The sequence below is a fragment of the Polyergus mexicanus genome, unplaced genomic scaffold, assembly GCF_030449975.1.
Source record: "Polyergus mexicanus isolate NDT 795.1 unplaced genomic scaffold, iyPolMexi1.0 SCAF_4, whole genome shotgun sequence".
NCBI classification, from domain to species: Eukaryota; Metazoa; Arthropoda; class Insecta; order Hymenoptera; family Formicidae; genus Polyergus; species Polyergus mexicanus.
This window is the reverse complement of record NW_027223324.1, coordinates 10,016,675-10,037,519: the sequence shown is the minus strand read 5'-3', so window position 1 is coordinate 10,037,519 and position 20,845 is coordinate 10,016,675. Positions and strand designations below refer to the sequence as shown.

General features: G+C 33.9%; 1 protein-coding gene across 11 annotated transcripts in view; it reads left to right on the top strand.

Annotated features, from left to right (window-relative positions):
- The first annotated feature begins 768 nt into the window (after positions 1-768).
- Positions 769-20,845, top strand: part of Prosap (SH3 and multiple ankyrin repeat domains prosap) — a 121,291-nt gene continuing 101,214 nt past the window's right edge. For 6 of the 11 annotated variants that reach the window (XM_070295201.1, XM_070295202.1, XM_070295196.1 and 3 more), the window contains exon 1: positions 8,222-8,602. The gene's annotated coding sequence lies outside the window, so the exon portion shown is untranslated. Of the gene's footprint in view, positions 805-4,666; positions 4,703-8,220; positions 8,603-20,845 lie in introns of those variants that run through there. The other 5 variants (XM_070295195.1, XM_070295194.1, XM_070295197.1 and 2 more) reach the window with 3 other exon arrangements.

Here is a 20,845-nt window from a genome sequence, read left to right as displayed (position 1 = left end):
TGTACCGGTGAAGCAACTCTGTGGTAAGTAAATTGTTATTTGTATATTAATTACTTATTAATTGCATGCGTGCAATTTAAATTAAGCAATTAGTCGCATTTGTTTCTTTATTTATATGATTTAAACAAGAGAAAATTAGAAAAGAAGATTTTTATATTAAAGCTATAATCTTGTAAAAGTTTCTACTTTTAGATTGTAGCTTTTATATGAAATTTTTAAAGTTATTAGTAGTTTTTTTTCTAAATTTATAAAATTATTTTATTAATTTGCTTATTATTATACGCATCGAATATAAAATTCAATATGCGTATAATAAAATTTTTGAAATATTAATTATTTTGTATATTACACTTGTATGTTACTTCTATTTGTATGTTATAGATCAAGATAACAACCCTGACATTCTGAGAGGAGGTGGAGGCCTAGGAGAGGCATCCCGCACCGGCGGAGCAACCCTAGGGTGAGTATTTATTATTTATACAATATATCGGTTGTTCAAAATCGCGTACTAATTCGATCTTTTTATTTGAATGAATTAAACAAGAGATAATTAAAAAGAAAGACTTTTACATAAATCTTATAAAAGTTTCTATTTGAAAAAAAAAAAAAAAAAAAAAAATCTTTTTATTATTAAAATTGTTCCATATTTATATAGAGCTTCTTAGCATTGTACGCATCGTATATAAAATATTTCGCACGAAATTTTAATTATATTTTGGACGCTGCTATAATTTGGACTTTATATTTGTGTTACAGACAACGTAGCCTCAAGACCAACAATTCCGTTGTTGCGCATCAGTGCCGGTGAGTGATGAACTTTATTTTACTTTGAGGTAACGGATTCGTAGATGTTATAGATGTAAATATAGATTGTAGATAGATCCGTTATCTCAAAATGGATGGGCTAGAATAGATTAAATAGATTAAATCAATATATATCAATTAATTTTGATAGTTCTTTCAATGTACATTAAAATATAAATAAAGGCATGAATTATTTTCTTCAATTCAAAAATTTTATTTAAATTGTTTAATGAAAATGGCGCTAGTAATTTTATTTATTATATGAAATAATAATAACTTATTCTTATACGGCGCCGATTTTGTCCTAATTTTTTATAGCCCATTCATCTATATTCTATATTATATTTAGCGAATATCATATAAAGCTTTGTTTTAATTGATGTAAAGCCAAATTATCGATCTATTAAATTATATAAAACATAAATAATTATTAATTTTATTTTAATATAAATTATATATTATTATATATTATTATAAGAATTTTAATCAATTAATTTTGATTGATAATTTGGCATTATATTAATTAAAGAAAAGTTACATTAAAATGATGCATGACAAACGGTCGTAACGATCTCTCAATGACCGTAAACGAGTGTAAAATTACGCTCATACACCGGCGATAATAATAATTAGCCGATTAATATGGAAAGAATTTCTCTCCTTCATTGATCTCTCATAGAGGTCATAGCTACATCTCTCACTAGATGTAGTCGGAATAAATATGGCCAGGATCAACAAAAGGTAGGTCCAACTGGCCCAACGGAAGCAACATAGTTGACTAATATCCTGGTCGAGAGCTGGAAAAATACATATGCGCTTTTCTACGTGCAATGGCACGTAGCAATCAAGAGTGCTACCGGTGCGTTCTATCAGGGCACGTGAATAGGACACGCAAGTAGGGCATGCGTATAGGGCACGCGACTAGGGTATGCGATTAGGGTACGCGATTAAGACACACTCCCCAAAATTTCGGTGATCCCGGATTCTTGCTGGCTTAGCCAACAAAAGTAGGGTTGTTAGGACTATCTATTAGGATTATCTTAACTTAAGATAATCATATAATATCCTTAAGTATTTAATTCCTTAAAATTCTTGAGAAAACTAAAAAGTAAGATTCTTTTTAAAAAGAAAATTAAAAAGTGAAAATTAATTTAAAAAAATTTATAATAGAGAGATTAATAATTTTAATTTTTCTACAATTTAAATTAAACTAGTAGAAAAATTAAAATTAATTATAAAAAATTTCAAAAATGCTACACTCTTTTTTATAAATAAAAAATTATATATATATTTATTTTATATACCATTTAAACTTGTGGTGTATTATTATAATATTGATATTTATTATATTGTTATATCAATTTATGTAATGTTGAACTCTTGAAGTAAATATTGTTCGGTATCAATTATTTACATTATTGGATATATATCGAGTATATCTATTTGATACTGATAGCATTAATTGTAAATTGTATTTTAAGTATGATTGTACAATAATTTATTGTAATTATTATTACGTTATAATTGTAATTTATATGTAATTATATTATATTAATAATATTATAAATTATATGAAATTTCTTTTTTTGTAAATTACAAAAATTTACCGAACGAACATATATAATGACAATATAATAGAAATTTTAAATTAATATATTTGTTAATTTTTAGTTTTTGTATATTATCTGTGTTAAAAATATTTATAAATATTATTATTAAAGTTAAGATATTATGTTCTCATATCCTAAGAATTGTTGATAAATTCGGGAAAATGTATTTCAAATTTTAGAAATATCACGAATATCGCAAATTTCTCTAACATTTAATAGAAAGATTAGCATGAACATGCACCAGTCGTTTTATCACGGCATCAAAAAGTGTCTGGCCGTATAGTTCCGCCGATTCTAAAATGGATCTAGTTGGCGCCACTGTACCAGCTAAAAAAACTGTCTCACGAAAAACGACGGCATCTCTCAGGCTTCTCTCCCAAATGTCATTTTTTTTCCTAAATTTCCGTTGGTACTCGTGTTACGATTACTCCGATAAAATGCGCCAATTTGAAATTTGAATATATGTAGATAATGCATCTTTCTCAAGTTTCTTACGCGTATATTGTCACGTATCCCTTTAAATCTTTGTAAAGAATATCGAAAATAAAAAACGCCGCTAATCTGAACCAACTGACTAGAAGCCGCGTTTACGTCTCGTCGCGATTTCTCAGTCGTTTGTTAAAGCTTTTTACGAAATTTTCAACTCTGTGCGCGTCCACTCGGCCGCCATGACAGTTTCGGCATCGCACCGGTTCGCGCACGGAGCTCGGATAGCTCCTCGAACAATTGCGAATTTTATCTGTTACGAGCGTATAACGAGCGTGAGTTTGTGCCGGGAGTGCCGATTAAAGTAACGGGCGATCGCGAGAACGTATCAAGTGTCGCGGGTCTTTGCTATAAATGGCCTTAATCACGATCCGCGATGTCTATCCGCGTGATTGAAAATCGGCACTGTATCAAATGTACAGTGAGTACAAATTTCGATACCTAGGACACGCGAAAATGATCTCTATATCCGTTCGTGAGATTCGATAATAATGCGGACAGGTACGTGTATAGAGAGTTTCATTAGCGTGCTGTAAATTGAAATTGTCAGTAAAATGATAATTGAATCGAAAATAATATCGATGGAATTGCACGGTTGCATACGGCTGCGTCCGTACATAACGACCTTCGTGTGACCGTCAAACGGTCGTCACTCGTCTCGCTCCCTCATTATGCACGTACAGTATCGAATGGTCTATCGAAAGTGTAAAGTGATAATATTCGGCTATTTATTATGTGCGTACGAAGAACATTTTGTCCCGCGTTTGCGTCTCGCGACGAATACGCCACGTGAATTCGCGTTTCTTCGAAAACGAAGCGCACGGATCAAGTTTCAAAGCTCGTCCGATAAATTGCGCATTTCCAATCTTCGTCGCTGATAAAAGAGGCGATCAGCAGCCGATTTGCCACAGGTGCAGTAAAATGAAATATTATGGTTGACTAGCAAATAATTTATTCATTATTTCAATGTTTATTTGATCTCATGATAGCACACGTAAAAAGAGAATTGCAATTAAGATATTTATATGTATTTTGCATATATGTAAAATATATTTAATAAATAAGACATATATATATATATTTAATGATTTCTATAAATAGTAAAATATTTATCAAATATTTATTAAAATAATTATTAAATATTTATCGAAATATAATTAAATAATGTAAGATTCCAAAATTGAATCTAGATAACCGGACAGGAAGAATATTGTGTATGTGGACTCGAATGGCTTATTGCTCAGCGACGGATTTATTGACTAACGTGAAGGTTCATGGATCCGGTGGTCTTGGTGGAGCCTTAAATATTTTTCTCTGCTATCGTTTTACAACTTACGACTTCAGATAACGAATTTATGATTTAAAACCCATGTGCAGCATACGATCGGGCTTTACATCAAGTACGAGATTGTTGTTACAGTTGCTACATTCAACGCTATTGCCATTACCAAATCATGTAATCTTCCGAGAGTCGCAATTAGTTCGTATGTTGTTTGAAAAAACAGGAAAACATTTTTATCGCGACGTTAAAGCAGTTTGCGTGGAACGCCGATTCTCTCATCGATGCCGTCGAGCCCTCAATGTTCTTCTCTGCTATCGGTTTATATCTTATAATAATTATTTACGTTATTGTTACATAATATCGTGTGTTTTAATTATAACGGGAGAGGGGGGGGGGATTATTAAATAATATAATGATAAAAACGCGCGTATACAAAATGCTCAATAAGTAAAAATTGTTACAATATATGATAATTTTTTTTCAGATAGCTGCGGGCGTATTTAATTAGGCTACGCATTTGGTGAGAATGAATTTTATTATCATTTTTGCATCTTACACAATACTGATATCATCTGCTATTATTTTATTTGCCAAATAAATATATGTTATAATAATTTAAAATATGCTATAATAATAAAACTTCACTTTGACAATCATACTTTTGTCTACGAATTTGCATTTCTGCGAATAATAATAAAATACAAAATTATACTCTCTTCCTATATTCTATTAATAACGAAAAATTTAAAGTTTCGCATAAGTCATATATGTACATGCTGTTCATTACTTCTAAATCACGAAACTACATAAATTATTTTGAAATATAAATTTGTATAAATACATATATATATATATAAAAAACAAAATTCTCTAGAAATATAAATCGTAAAAAATTAATTTTATAAACTGAAATTTTGAAGATACAATACTTGATACAGATTTAACGTAACAAATATATATATATATATATATTTTTTTTTTTCACGATTTCATTATTAACCAGTTTAATGGGCCAGCGATTGTCAAAAAAAACGGTTCGGATGTGCAATTACGAAGTTGATGCGACGAAAAAGCCATGGTTATTGATACAATTGTTTATACAGCAAGTGGTATTATCGACTCGCTTTTATGGTGTGCATTTCACCAAAGGATTCTCATCTTCTGTCGGGCATCATAAAATTCGAGGATCTTTTAAACGTGACATGCTTCGCGAAAAAACCTTTACCGTAAAAAATAACGGAGTGTTGCAGCTATTCTCACTGTATTTTTTATTGTTACATAGTTTTTATAATTTTATAATTCTGTTACACATATAGCTTTCGCAATTTTTTTATTTTAACGTAAAACAAATTTAAAATTAAAATATTACGCGAACAAAATCTCTATTTTCTGTTTTATATTATCGCCTACATAGCAATTAGATAAGAAATAGTTTTAATTTTGCTAATTTTTTGTCACTTGATTAATTAAAAATTATTTATATATAAATTGTTCTAAAAATCATTTCAAACAATTATAGATAAAAAATATTATTAATTTAAACGATTTATATTTCTTTTATATTAACTATCTATGTTAGAAAACTATATTATTTCCAAAAAATACTGTGGATTATAAAATATTTTTTTCTAAATGCATTTTATAAAAATAAAATTAAAATAATTCTTTTTACATTTTTCTCTTATACTCTTTTATTTTATTCAATGTTTATGTTGGAAAATAATATTGTGGAATTATCTTATGATTTAAAATTAGCCCTTCTTTCAACGGAAAAAAAAAAAAGCAATATAGAGATAGGAAAAAGGCATCTGATTATCCGGAGACGATCGATTGTTGATTTACTTGATCGACTTGAAAATACGGTTTACCAGCTGCCGTGGACAGAAAGATGGGCGAGAATGACGGTGGGTGAAGTGGAATGGAAGGAGGGAGCAGGAGGGGGGGGGGGGGAGGGGAAGGGAGGACAGCCATATCTTGGAATGATAATGGTAATGGTACCGGTGCAGAACGACGGAAATGCGGATTATACGAGCGTTCGTTTCTTGCTCGATACTTTCTTCAACGTCGCCTTCGCCGAGTTCTTCTCCGTCCGTTTACAGTTAAGGATACGATACGACGCCGGGATGAAATTAAGCGCCAGGCTTTTGTCTCTTATGGTCATTGACATTTAATATCCGAAATCGGCAACCTGCCGGCACTCTCATTAACCGATACTCGATTTTGTAGTCGATCATCGTAACCAGATCGATCAGATGATATCAGTATTTTTCCATTGCTTATAATACATATTTATATATACGATGACAATACACATTGTGTTTAACTGCTTTTAGCGTATATATATATATATATATAAATTTGTTAAAATTAAGAATTATTATTATTGTGTTTAAAAATTAAACTATTTAACTTGAATGTTAAATTTTAACTAATAATTTTAAATATTAAAAGAAATTTATAAATGTATAAGGACATTTTTTAAATAGTATTTGTAATTTTATCTTATTTACGATATTTTTTAATGATCTTTAAATAAAATAACATACATTTTCTTAAAGTAAGTAAAGATTGATTGTAAAAATTATAATAAATATATAATTTCATTAAAAAATATATACGCTAATCGCACTATTTAAATATCGCACTTTATTTAATAACTAGATCTTTGGTATGTTAGAATTATATTAAAATGTATTACGATGAAACATCCGGCATTAAGGAATATTGAAAGGAATATGGAAAGGAATATTGAATACGATGTTAAAATATGAATATGTATTTAAGCTGAATGTAAATTTTTGATACTCGATTGAAAGATGCCTTACATTGTTTACACATCGATATAAAAGTCTCTTTATTAACAAGTGTTTATAAAGATTTATCTGAAGTTCTTGCTTCATTACGAGAAATTTACGGGAACTTTTGCTTTGGAATCTTTTTATTTAACAGTATACAGTGGGCCTTGCGTTTTTTCTCACAAAGATCGACAGTTTACTTTGTTACTCTCGATAAATGATTCTCGATATACATATATACATACTTGTTTTATTGTCTGAATTTAAAATGATAATTAATATGTGTGTCAAATTTTATTATATATTTGCGTTTTTGAAGTCTTAATTCTATACATTTTTTTCTTCCTCTCTCTCTCTCTCTCTCTCTCTCTCTTTTTTAATCATGTGTAGAATATATTAATGTTGGATAAAACATAAATATATTTACAATTTTGTTGTAACTCCAAACATTCCCACGTGCATATGGAAACACTGTTCTAAATTTTCCTTTTGTATTTTTTAAAGCATTTTCTTCGAAAAAAATATATATTTACTCCATATATTAATGTGTGATCGATAAACAATGATCGTTAAAAGTATTAAAACGTAAAGTCCTATACGTTTTCGCTTACATATATTTTTTTAATCAAGTTGGACATTTATTATACATTATTTGTATATTATTATTTTAATGAAATTTCCTCGTACTGCCATTCATAACGATTTTTGTCATTTTAATATTCCTCATTCTTGAAGAAGTTTATCATCCCGTGACACGTTCGCAACGCTTGCACACACCACCGCTCTCTGCAATTCTCAGAAAGTATCAAATCTCAAAGCTCATAGGCGCGTGGTAAACAGCTATATTACGGTATTTTTCAACAGCCCTTCTCGCGTGCATGTCGGAAAATGGTACTACGAGGAATTCTCATTGAGTTAACGATACGACGGACCGTCGTAAAAGAGGGTTGTACGCACGTATATCGCGAGAGAGAAATAGAGGAAGGAGGAAAAGAGAAAAAGAGAGAGAGAAAGTTGTTTATGAGCTGGGTAGAGATGCGAGATAGAAAATTTTTGCGCACGATTTCGCTATGGTTTTACTTTTTTTCCCCCTTTTTTTTCACGAGACGCTCACAGTTATTATGTCGCATTCGACCGCGCGTAGCGAGCACGCGCCGATCGAAATTTGACGTTTGTAGCGGCGCGCGAGCTTCGGTCGGCTTCCGCGGACGGCGTCACCGTCGACATCTCCCGACTCGCGTGTGCGGGCGATCAGTCAGTCGGGAGCGCGAGTTCAGTCTGGTAAGACGCGTCGTCTAGCGTTCGTTCGCCGGTTTACGGCGTCGTTCCGGCGTCTCACGTTTTCCATTTCTTTTCGGTAACGTCAAACGGGCGCGCGCGCGCACGCATCACGTCGCGGTTCGTCGGAGATCGAGGTGTCGTCCGTGATAAAGTGTCCGCGGATCTGTGTATTATGTTCATCTATCACTTGAGATAAAGTGTCATCGGACTTAACGGAGCCCAGTCTCTTCTCACGCGAGGGAGGAATCGAACAGCGGAATCACGTCGCGCCGAGGAGAGGTGATCCCCACCACGTCAAATCTTCCAAACTTCTTCGAGACACGGTCGATTTTTTACCGCTTCTGGTGAGTGTCCAGCAAATGTTACTGTTGTTTCCTCGACGTTGTCGCCGTAAACGGACAAGAGCGAGTCACTCGCAGCTGTCACGCACTCCGCGAGAGCGACTGTCGGTCTGTGGACCTTATCGAGCCGACGCCATGCACGACGCCGCGACGAAATTGATTTTAAGCGCGCGCACTGCGGGCGATCCTTGATGTACTCTTTCAAGTACTCGGCCATAATGTAGGATTGTATTCGAAGAAAATATTCATTCCGACACAAGTTCGCCACGCGATCGAATCGTTAACTTCATAGTTTCATCGTTAATAAATCGAGGATTACTCGTAGTATTTTTTATTTTTTTTGCGATCGAATCGCTTTTAATGTTTACTTATATGCATATATTTATCTATTTTTGTACTCGTGATATCGTATATCATATATCTATTTTTCTCTCGGACAGTATGAAAAGAAAAAGAAAATTTTTCAATGCAATAATATACAACAGAACAAGGTTTCTGTGAAGGCATATAACATTCTAACGAGATAAGTCCAGCGTAAATCTCCGTAAGCCTTGTATACTTTAAGTCTAAGACATTCCCTTTATCATGTCATTTATCCGAGGCTTAATACCGTAATTCAGATCGAGGATTAAACTCGGAATGTTGTTAGGATTAGAGTCTCTCCTAACCTAAGCTATTTATTTCGGAGAAATCGAGATTTATCACCGTAAGATTACGTGCGATACAACCCGCTCGTTCCGCGGGATAATTCTTCGCCGTCGCGCTTACATTGTAAAACGCGAATTTCTTGGCGACGCGCTGCGCATTGGCCGCGTTTTCTAGAAAGGCAACACACACGTGCCATGTTTTCCCTGGACGCGCGTTCGACAACAGGTTCTCGCGCACGTAAGCGTCGCATCTCGCTTACGTAACGCGCGTCGAAGGTTGCTCGATCGCGCGAAATGATTCCCGGGGGAGTATTCTTAACGTTCTAACCCCTGCCAAGAGTATCCTGCCGATCCGAAATTCTTTGTGTATCTGTGAATATTTAAAGATCGTTTTTTAAAAGACATCTTGGTCCTTTTCACTTTACAATGGCATTGTGCTATTTTTTTACGACCTTTCATAGATCGGTTCGATCCGATAAATGGAAAATGAACTTTTGTAAAATTCGAATCGAATCAAAGAACAGGAAGCAGGCCTTTCGAGTTTCTCTTCGTTTAAGTCTTAATTTTTCTGTGAAACATAGCGTTAGGTTTATTAAAAAAGCGTTATTTCATTAAAAAATTTCTCTAGCACAATTACGATTCAAACATTCAAATTTATATCACCGTTATTGATTTAAGATATACAGTATGAGATATATAATAACAAATTTTACAAATTCCACTAGAAAATAATATTTCTCGGGAGCGATTTTTTTTTTTAATGAATAACAATTTTGATTGAACGTATTAAAAATCGCGTTAAAAATCATTGTATGCGTGTATCAAAACTTGCGGCACAATATGCATCCAATCGACTTTACAATGATTTCGTTTATTATTTTATTCGACGCTTGGAATCAATTAAAATTAAAATATTATTTTCGTATTTAATTATTCAATTAAAATATTTACGAACTGCTCAGGTATTACTTCGCGATGTACAATAGACATTAGAAAAAGTTTTTCCTACTTAATCTTTTTTAAAAATACATTTGAGAATATCCGCATCATAATAAAGGTGCAATTGTATTCGATAATATATTCGGGATTTTAAAAGATATAAGGACACGGAATCTATAATATTGATTACAGTCTTGCGACACGCGTAATTATGATAAAATCGTCTTTGGCGGTATAGGTGTTAACAAATGTGTGCAATTTGCCGCGTTTGCAGAAACGACACGAGCGTCGACGCAAATAATCAATAATGACTCTTGCCTCAAACAAACACGTGCGCGATCTCTTGATGTCGCCGCGTTAAACATTCCGGGCGAGCGTGATTTCGTCGGCGTTTATTGTATTTTATCTGTGTGACGGTTATTCCACTGGACATGCTGCTAATTGGCAGCGTAGAGAAAATACGATTCACGCCATTCAGTATTCCCATAACGTAATCGTACACCGCAGGACTCTGTTATCTCGCGTCCAAGGACGCGAATTCCTCCATTCTTTCGTACAGCCGATGTAAATAGGATCGAGAATTCAAATTTCAAATTTCTTCATCGCCGTTATCATCTTTATTCTGCATTGCGTTTTTTTTTGACACATGAGTAAATTAAGATGTCCGTCTAGTATCTCGCGAAAATCTTTATTGTATCGAGAATGATTAACGCTAATTTATACGCACGTATATATTCAAGCCATTGTATGTTATGAGAAAAAGATAATAGAAAGAATCCGGGTCATTAGGGAAGAACAAAAATAGACGCGCATTTCCGAGCTGCTGCTATCTCTAATTTGAATGCTTCCTCTATTTAGAATGAATTAAATAAGTTACTTTTAATACAGGTTTTTCGTGTTTATATCGAAGTTAAAATAATTCTAATAGACAAGAAATAATATATAGCATTTATTAATTGGTTTTTAATTACTTTTATAGAAATTTCTACGTATTTTAAGGGAAGGAGAGTGCTATTGTGAAATCATATCGTAAAATTATATATTTTTATATTTCTCTAAACGTTAGATTAACATATCCAAATAATATCTTTCTCTTTTTTTTTTCTCATATATAGCATTATTTAGCTATATTTTGATCGATGCTTTTTGCCGAGAGTAAGTTCTTTCGGAATTTTCATTATAATTTGAATGAAGTTAAATTTTTCAGAGATTTTAATTGCTCGTAACTTTTGATAAAGTTACAATTTTTTTTTTCCCCCAAATTGCGCAAACGATCAAATCATTTATTTACTTCTGAATAGAATAAAAAATAACAATTTGACTAGTAGTTTTCGAGAAAAAAATACATAAAGATAAAAAATTTATGATTTTATAAAAAAGCGCGTTTCAAAGATTTAAACGCTATTCTTATACGTACGATATAGTTCTTTGTAGTTAGACATATTTAAAAATTATTTTCCGTAAATATCAAAGTATTCAGGAAATTATCTACTTTTCTTTAAATGAAAATTAATTCGATATTGTAATTATTTTTTAAAGTGAGATTGTGTGTTCTCTCTTCTTTAATCACTTCTCGCTATTATTCTGAATTAGTATGTATAAAGTTGTACATTGAAGTTTATTGGTATTTGCGCAAGTACATATATCGCGCATATGCCATTTGAATACATCGTGACATAAGATCGTTGATAATGTACTTGCATAAACATGCGATCCATTATCATCGTATTATATTAGAGCGACATTGCGCATATATCTGGTGAATCATATCATTTCCGTCAAATTACATCTATTGATAATGCGTTAAAGGATACGCTAATTTCTCTTTCGTCATATCCGACTTTTTTATCAGTTTTCCTTACTATAAATCATTCATGGAAATGTCAATTCATCGAATGACCGTTATATGATTTTATAATTAATTTTTGTATTTGTTTCTTTTACGCGATATTTTATTGCCATTTTATTGATTTTATACAAACATGCATTTTTATGCCGCTTCATGCTTGATAAGAAATCTGTCGTACGAATTGTTAAACGTTATTGTGCAGAGAGCTTAATTTAGCTGTCCATGTTTGTACGTTGACTATGTTTCTTTCGCGAAATAATATTTTTCGCAACGCAGTTCGATAAAAATTAAACCGTGTAGTGCAAAGGATAAACAACATAGTAACAAATGTTTACATCCTAAAAAAAAAATTTGTTATTCGCAATGCGTGACTAAGAACGAGATCACCTAATGACCTAATAATACTTGATTCGTAATCGACATTTATTGCGATAAAATACGAAGAGATATAACATCTCGTGCGCGTGTGTCAGATGGCGAATAAATTGTACTTGCAATATTTACAACGTATTACTTTGACTCGTGATCGCACTTAAACGCGATTCATTAACCGAGATAAGCAAAAACAAATGCATGTATTTTCCTCCTCGTTTGAATTATTGAGGATGCATAAAGCCGCGGTGAGCTTTCATTCTTTATATATCACAAAGCTTCTCTCGTCGGAACGGAATAAATCTACAGATGTTCAATAAAAACGAGATTTCTCGGTATTGCCATCGACTGCATAACGAGTACTTCATTAGCTTTTTCTTCTCTTTGTATTTCTCATAGAAACACTTTTTTCCTTTCCGATAATCATACAGCTTCGTGTTGCGCTCCCGCAAGCAAATATTACGTACGACTAATTTCCTGAGTGGCGCGCGCCGAGTTAATGGAGTTTCGTCTTTTTTTTTTTTTTTATCCGCATACGTTGAGTTCTTTGATTACGTTAAACCGGATCTTTTAATATGTTAGGAAATGGTTACCTTAGAGGTCTCAAGTGTGTCACTCGTATAAAATCAGAATTAGGTAATAAATTTTATGATAGATATGTGTGTGTATAAATGTAAAATGTGTGTGTGTGTGTGTATAATATAATTTATATTTTTATATTATATATACAAAATTCAAAAAATTATATATTTGTCATTATTATTTATATATACGTATAAAAAGAGTATATCGATTAAAAAAGAAAAGAGAACTGTAAAGAGGTGGAAAGAATATTTAATCAATCTTCTCGTATAGACAAATTGACGATTCTTCGCTGTCATTTCGAAAAACAATTCAATTTTATTAATTTTGTAGAGATAAACGCTTAATTCTGTCGATGTGTCTGGATCACAATTTCATATGAATATGCAGGTAAAAGGATTTTGATAACGCTATAGGATTTAGATTGGCTTCTTGGCGATTGATGTGCCGTCATAGCAATACATACCTAACATCACCGCGGGATTTAAATCTTTAATCATGCACGCGGTTAACGCCCGATAGCGGTTGCGGCACACGCCGCAAGTTATTAAAGCCGCGTTCAAACGACGTCGCATCGCGTTCGTGAAAATCGCATCGTTCTCACAATACCGCGCGCTTTTCACAGTACATATTCGATTGTCCTTGCCGGTATTCTAGCAGAGAATCGTTCGCGTTGCTCCTCTCTTTCTCGTTTCCATCGCCCCACACGCTTTCCTCGGTCCCAAAATCAATATAGGCGTCGCCGTCGTCGACGCCGGTCAGGACTCTCCATCCTTTCTTCCGTCGCATCTCCCTTGACGAGGGACGAGAACTTCCGCTCTACGTCTCTAACGAATCACGATAATCGTGTTGTCGATTTCTCGAAAGTTGCTGACGTTAATTAATCGCTGCGGTCTCTACAGTTCCACGATTAAATTCTATATTTTAATTAGAAATAAAAAAATCAAGTTTTTCCTCATATTTCAATGGTATAGAAAAACAAATAATATCTATATATCTGTTTTACTAAATTTTCTATTATATTAAATATATTTTTTTTTTCGTGTCTTTCTATTCCTCTCTCTCTCTCTCTCTCTCTCTCTCTTTATACACACATACGCACACAATTAAATTCGAGTTTTGGCAAGAGTATAGTTGAGTTGTTGCGAATATTAAAACGTCAGTCTCTTATCGTAAAAGAGATTCGCGGATAAACGATAGAACAATCCCATATTAATAGTCGCGTGCCAATCGATCCGCCTTTGTTATCCTTGGAGGGTTGAATCGCGGGTCTCCGAAGCCCCGTGCGTATTTGAAAGATGTAAAAGTCGATAGTTGCCGACCCTGGGGAAGCCTATTGCATTCAATGCCCCTATTCCTCCTCGCGTTCGTAGATTCTATCTGGTATCGGCGATATGCTCGCGCAGGCCAAGCAAGCTTGTCGCGTACATCCCACTCGACTCGCGATCGTCGCGTTTTCCACTGCACTCCGTTAAAATTAATTGACCGAGTAACGGTCGTGAACGCAAATTTATTAGTCAGAATGTGAGAAATTTCTGTATTCCCACGTTGTTATTCCATCTTTACCGCCGTTATTGGACGTTATTATCGTTATTAATCGAGCCACCATTTCCCGTCTCGAGATTTATCGCGTCGCTATCAATATCTCGTGGGCGTGCGTAACAATCGATATAAATATCGGAAGGCAACTTCATTCGTTGTCTCTCCATTCTTAACACTATCGCACTTGATTGATTTATGTATAAAGCTTTATCGATATAAAAAGTCTATCGCCACGCGACTTCACACGACGACTCGTAAATTTCGGCGGCGCGGACTACTTGTATTTCAATGTAATTTATACTCACTTATCTTTTAAACACGAATGATAAAATGAATTATTTAAAATTGAAGGCTTTCACATTCTCACTTTCACTCCACAAATATCTCTCTATTTGTCCATTTGAAAAGTTTGATTTCGCGTATTAGTAATAAGAGAATCGTGAGTGATTAAATCGCGTTGATTTTGCGTTGATGGAAATTAAAATTTAGTTTATCCTGCTTGGAGAAACCAATTATATATTATCATTTAAAAATGATGCAGATTACAGATATACAAAGTCAAAGTTTTTGTACATAATTTATATGTGATATGTACAAGTAATGACTATAATATTGCAAATATACTTTGCGAATATGTAATTAATGATATTGAATTAGGTACGTAAAAACATGACAGTCTGTCTCGCATGGCGCGTCATATAGATCGTGTTGGAGTGCAGTAATGGGCTAATAACGATGCTGCGTTGATCGGTAATAATAATAATCGAGAAGAGAATGGCGTTGAGAGGCGTTCCTATGTCCGAAGTACTAAAACGAGTATCTCGATTGAAATGCCCGATTGTCTCGTTGAATGACTGATTATAATTAAAGGATTTATTTTCAGTTCAAAATCGCACAAATAAATATATTCTGAACTATTTATAAACTCTGTGGTCATATACTTTCTTCTGGTTACCTATATCAGTAATGATATCGATACAATAAAATTAAATATAATTATCAAAAATAATATTTATCAGCCTATCGCCATATCAATAACAGTCCTCTGTTAATAAGATGCGCATCTGGAACAATAAGAGAGTTGCACTCAAAACACAAATACATATTATCAATATGTTAGCGTCACTTAAATTCCAAGCAAAAATTTTTACTTATACAACTTTTTTCAACATGTCTTTATTTTTTTTGTTTTGAATCGAGATTTCGATAATAAATCAAAAATTTTCGTCGCGAAAATTGATCGCCGATCGACAACATAAATTTTTACTTCTCTCAACTTGACAATTTTATATGGCATGTTAAATGGCAAGCATTAGTGTTCAGGATGCGATAATCGCTCGGCCTAATCGTTGCTTAAGTTAATTAACGGAGATGAGATCATCAAGGTCTCAATAGACTGTGGCCACCGTTGTTGCAGAGCTCTTGATCAACAGTATCAGCATTATTCTTTCAAAACGAATCTTTATTCGAAATTGTAATAAAATGTATGTTTCTATCGGTTTCTTCTTAATGAAATTTTATATCGAAATATGTCAATTATACAAACTTGCAATCTTTTTTATTTAAAAATATTTTTCTAAAGTAAAATAATAAATATTGCCGATTAAATGCTTGATATAAATAAATAAAATTTTACAAGGAAAATTTTTTTAATCATCAACAAAAATATTAAATTTTATAAATAATAATAAAATAATATTTTATAAATATTTATAAATAATTTTTTAAATTTCGTAGATTGATCTCGTTTTGGTATTGATGTGTAGCTAAAATAACTCTAAAATAATACTCTTTTTTTGTTATTTCATGAATACGAAACATATCAATGCCGATGTTCCCCGCGATAAATGCTAAAATGAACGAGTTGCATTATCGTTATTTCATTGGCATTTCTTGTAAGCGTTGTTTCGTACAAGTCGTGTACCGGTATTAACGGTTCACTCGGAATTCGTAATACCGTCACACCCGGTATGTGCCGGGTTCACGTTAGAAAAAGGTGCACCGGAGAGCCGGTCCGGGAGAGTAATGTCGTATACGCGCGGAGTGGTCCAAGTGCGTTCTTGCCGTTTCGGATGCGTCGTCGCATCCGTTGCGCCGCTGCACCGCTGCAGTTCCCGGGACAAAAACCCCGTGCAGGACAATAACCCTGAATAAATCACTGCGCCCGATAGCCATTCGGCGCGGGGTTCTCTCCGCTGGCTGTTTGTACCGGCGCTTCTGTCTAAACAAGATCAAAACGACCGCCGCCACCGGTCCCGTCCAGCCGTCGTCAGGAATTCATCGCCCGAGGCGACGCCCTCCTCGATTATTGAAAATTTCAAAGGCGATCCAATTGTCTCGGTCGGTCAAATGACACGATTCGTAGCTACTAACAATCGAGACCCGATGGCCTAATGGCATTTGTCGGAAAGGGAATTATACACTGGGAAGGAATAATTTGCTTTACTATATATAATTTTATATTATGCATTTTACATAATGTTTTTTGTTCTGAAATGAAAATTCAAAATTATCATAAATATATTATCGTGTATTTGTATGATATATTAAAATTTATATTTTTGAAAAGATATATATATATATATATATACAAGAGTGTTCTCTAAAAATATAATAAGTTAGCGTGAGAAGTAAGTTATATATTTCTTGCGATGTAAAATATTTGCACTAATTAATGTACGCAATTAACTAATTAAAGGCATCGTTTATCTTCTCAAGCACGCAAGATCGTAACAATTAATATACTTTCCGGTATTCGGTTTAGACCCGTTACTGATTTATCGTCGTTGAACGCGATGGGCAATTTTCCCACCGTGCCAAGGATTTAGATGCCGTTTAAATGTAAATCTTTGCTAATCTCTACGCACTTGGTGCAACACAGCACAGAGACTCGCTACCGGTGAAACTCGAGCTTTATAGCTAAATTTGCGGGACGTGTAACTACTATAAACCACTTTAAACAAGCTTTAAGCCACGGTTATGTCCCGACTTTCGAATCTGTAGAAAATTATACCATTTACAGCAATAAAATCTCAAAAAGAAAAAATCAATTGATAGTAGAGTACGCATCACTTAAACGATACTTATAATCTCTCTTATCATTACTGTACAATTTCATGATAATTTCTTAAATACAACACAATACATATATTTTATAAAAATGCGATATAATATTTCGTACAAGAAAAGAATGAAAAAATATAGCAATGTTTCAAAGCAACGCTACTAATCGATTTTGCGTACTAATTTTTGTCCGAAACATTCGGAGCTAATTTGCGTTAGACTTAATTTGGTTGAGAAAAAAAGCATTTGCACAAAAATGAATTCTCTTGCACTCATAATGAGCAGCTTGCCATGAACACGTTGAGCTTGTAATATTGTCCACGCATTTGTAATTGGAATATATTAATTTTTGTCGGTCGTTTAGACCGCGCCATGCATTTACGCACACATCGAAATCTCTTATGTGGGTGGGACTGGTTTTAAGTTTTAAGCCACGTTCACTCGTGTATACATAAATTACTGTCGTATATGAAATCGGAACTAGTTCGTTTCAGCCGATTTAGATGAAAGACAAAATGATGTGCATAAAGTTGTTTTTAGACGAAAAGTTATTTTTAGACGAAATGGAGAAATTGTCCGCACGATTTTTGCAAAATTCACAAATACACAACTGATAAAACTTTCGAAATTGAATTCAGATATCTTAAAAATGATACGATTTTTTTGTATTTTAATTGTCGCGTCATTCTATCGTTTTATTCGTTATTTCCAATATTTGTTCTTTTTTTAAATTTTAGTTTATTATTTAACACGGAAAATAAAAAACTCTGAGATAATTTTAGTGAGATGTATTTTGTCTGAAAATTTTTAGTTTTGTAAGCGTTTAGTTTTGCAAAAACGATTCTCAACTTTTCTCTATTATATGTCGCAAAAGCTATTACGGCGGTTTTGTAAAACAGCTGGTGCGCCTAATTTTGTACATATTATATTCTTGATTCTACGTATGCATATATGCGTATCGTTTTCACGCAGTCACGCGTGCACATGTGCAGATATGTGTTTCGCGTAAAATACACATTGCGGGATTATCCTCCGGCGTATTATATTAATTAAACGTAATGCTAGAAGCCACGAAAAGTTAATTGTTTTTCGTTACTATCTTCATCTCGCATTAATAACGCCGTTATTTCTCGATTATTTTCTTTCATCTTATTTCCTTATTGCATCTCTCTTTTTCTTCTTTTCTGATCAGAAGATAACGACAAGAACGTAATGGAGATTTTATTTTATATGGTTATCTCAACCGTAATCGATCTCTTAGATATGACAGTAACTGATAAATATCTTGTATGAAAAATGACAGTTCGAGTGTAAAAGTCATGTTCACAATTAAACGTAAAAATTTTGGTTTTTTTTTGTCTATATGTATACATAAAAAATAATTATGCTCTTAATGGCAAAAAACACATATTTTGTTGTAATTGCTAACGAATTGATGCTTTTGTTTATTTCGTTGCTTGGATCAATATAATGGAAAAGGCTATTCCGTATCGTATGTGTATCATGCATGCGTACAAAAGGCGGGATCGACGCGAAGTTACGATAATTTCCAGCGTAATCGAACAGGGGGTATTTTCTTTCCGATTTCCATTGTCTTCCAAGGGTGGGGGCGCGAGTGGGGATGGAGGGGTGAAAAGAAAGGCGAAGCGCACAACGCAATCCTTCGGCAAGCAGGTCCGATCATCGATTCTCTCGTTTCCTATTCTGCTGTCAACCGGAGGCATTCTTGTTCGTTCGCTAACCTTCGAAAACGAAGCCCTTCCACGAATGGGCGCCCGGTGCCAACAGCAGCTTCTCTCGCGGCGCTCTTCGTCTTCAACGCATTTTTCTTTTTTTCCACATTGCGTATTCACTTTCATTTCGTCGACTCTCTACGCTTTACGCCGCATCGCGCATAATATGTTGAGAATATAAAGCTAATTGGCACGTAGGTAAATATGCACGCACGTATCATACATGGTAAGACATGCATCAGCAATAAAATCAACAGGAAATTCACGCGGCATTTCTGGAATAAGAAGAGACGCGCAAGAAATTACTTGTCGGCATTAGTTAAAGCGAAGTGGACGCTCAGAGGGTTTCTTATCTTTTCGGAAAAATACACCGCGACAATAATGAAGTAACGGAGCGTGTCGAGAATGCGGATGTGCATTCGGGATGCGTTCGATTCGCTTGATTTATCGATCAGAGGACACTGCCAAATTGGCAACGCTCGATCCCACGGTTCGTTAGGCGACCGATCGACCATCGAAAAATCCTCGCGGTCAGGATTTTCGACGATTCCCCCTCCCGACGCGAAATCGTTTGAAATTTGGAAGACGTGTAACATTCTTTTTTTTTTTTTTATATATATATAATAAAATACGTAATGCATTCTTAAAGAGACAATGTTATTTATCAAATGATAGAAAGTTAAAAAATCAATAACAATTTTTTTTTGTCTTTTATGTAACGTAATATAATTTTTTAATATTTATTGTTAATCCTTTATTTTAAAATATTACTTATATGTGCGGGATGAGATAAAAATAAATTTAAAAATTTGGCGATGACTGGAAAAAAAAATTGTTTTTTAAGTGCCAAAACTTGATAGTACAATGAGTTATTTTTTTACACAATGATGCTAGATATTTTTAGATTCTGCGCTAAAATATATCGCGGACAATGTTGAATATCGCTATGTATTATATTTGTCTCCTTGATAAGTGCACATACTATAGCGCGTTGACGTAATGGGGACGAGTTACAGCTTCCGCGGCAATGTTCCCTATAGATCCGTTTAACTTCACACCGGAAGCTGTAATAATTCTGATGATGGCGCGTTCCCTCACTCGGATGGCTTAGCGAACAATTGCAAGATGTAAACGAGATCGTTGAAACGGATATCGACGCGTACAAAAAATAGATTTTATGTAATATCATAATAAATTATATTTAATTTCTGATTTCCACGAGTATAAGAGAGAACTTTTGGTCGATAGGGCGTTACAAAAAAATTGCCTCGTTACCTGATTCATCGCCCTAGTTTTTGCTTGTCGGCGACGCCTCGGTAAGAAGATTTTTCAACGTGATTTAAAGGTTCTCTTTTATCTCAAGTAGTCACATACGAGGTGCGAGCGAGGTGTCGAGCGAGAATCACGTACTTCGATAAGTGGCGGATGTTAGATATAGCCAGAGATCTCTCTATCATGATCAATGATTTTATATATGCTCGGTCCGTATTCTCACCGCACTTGAGAGTTAAATGTGCCA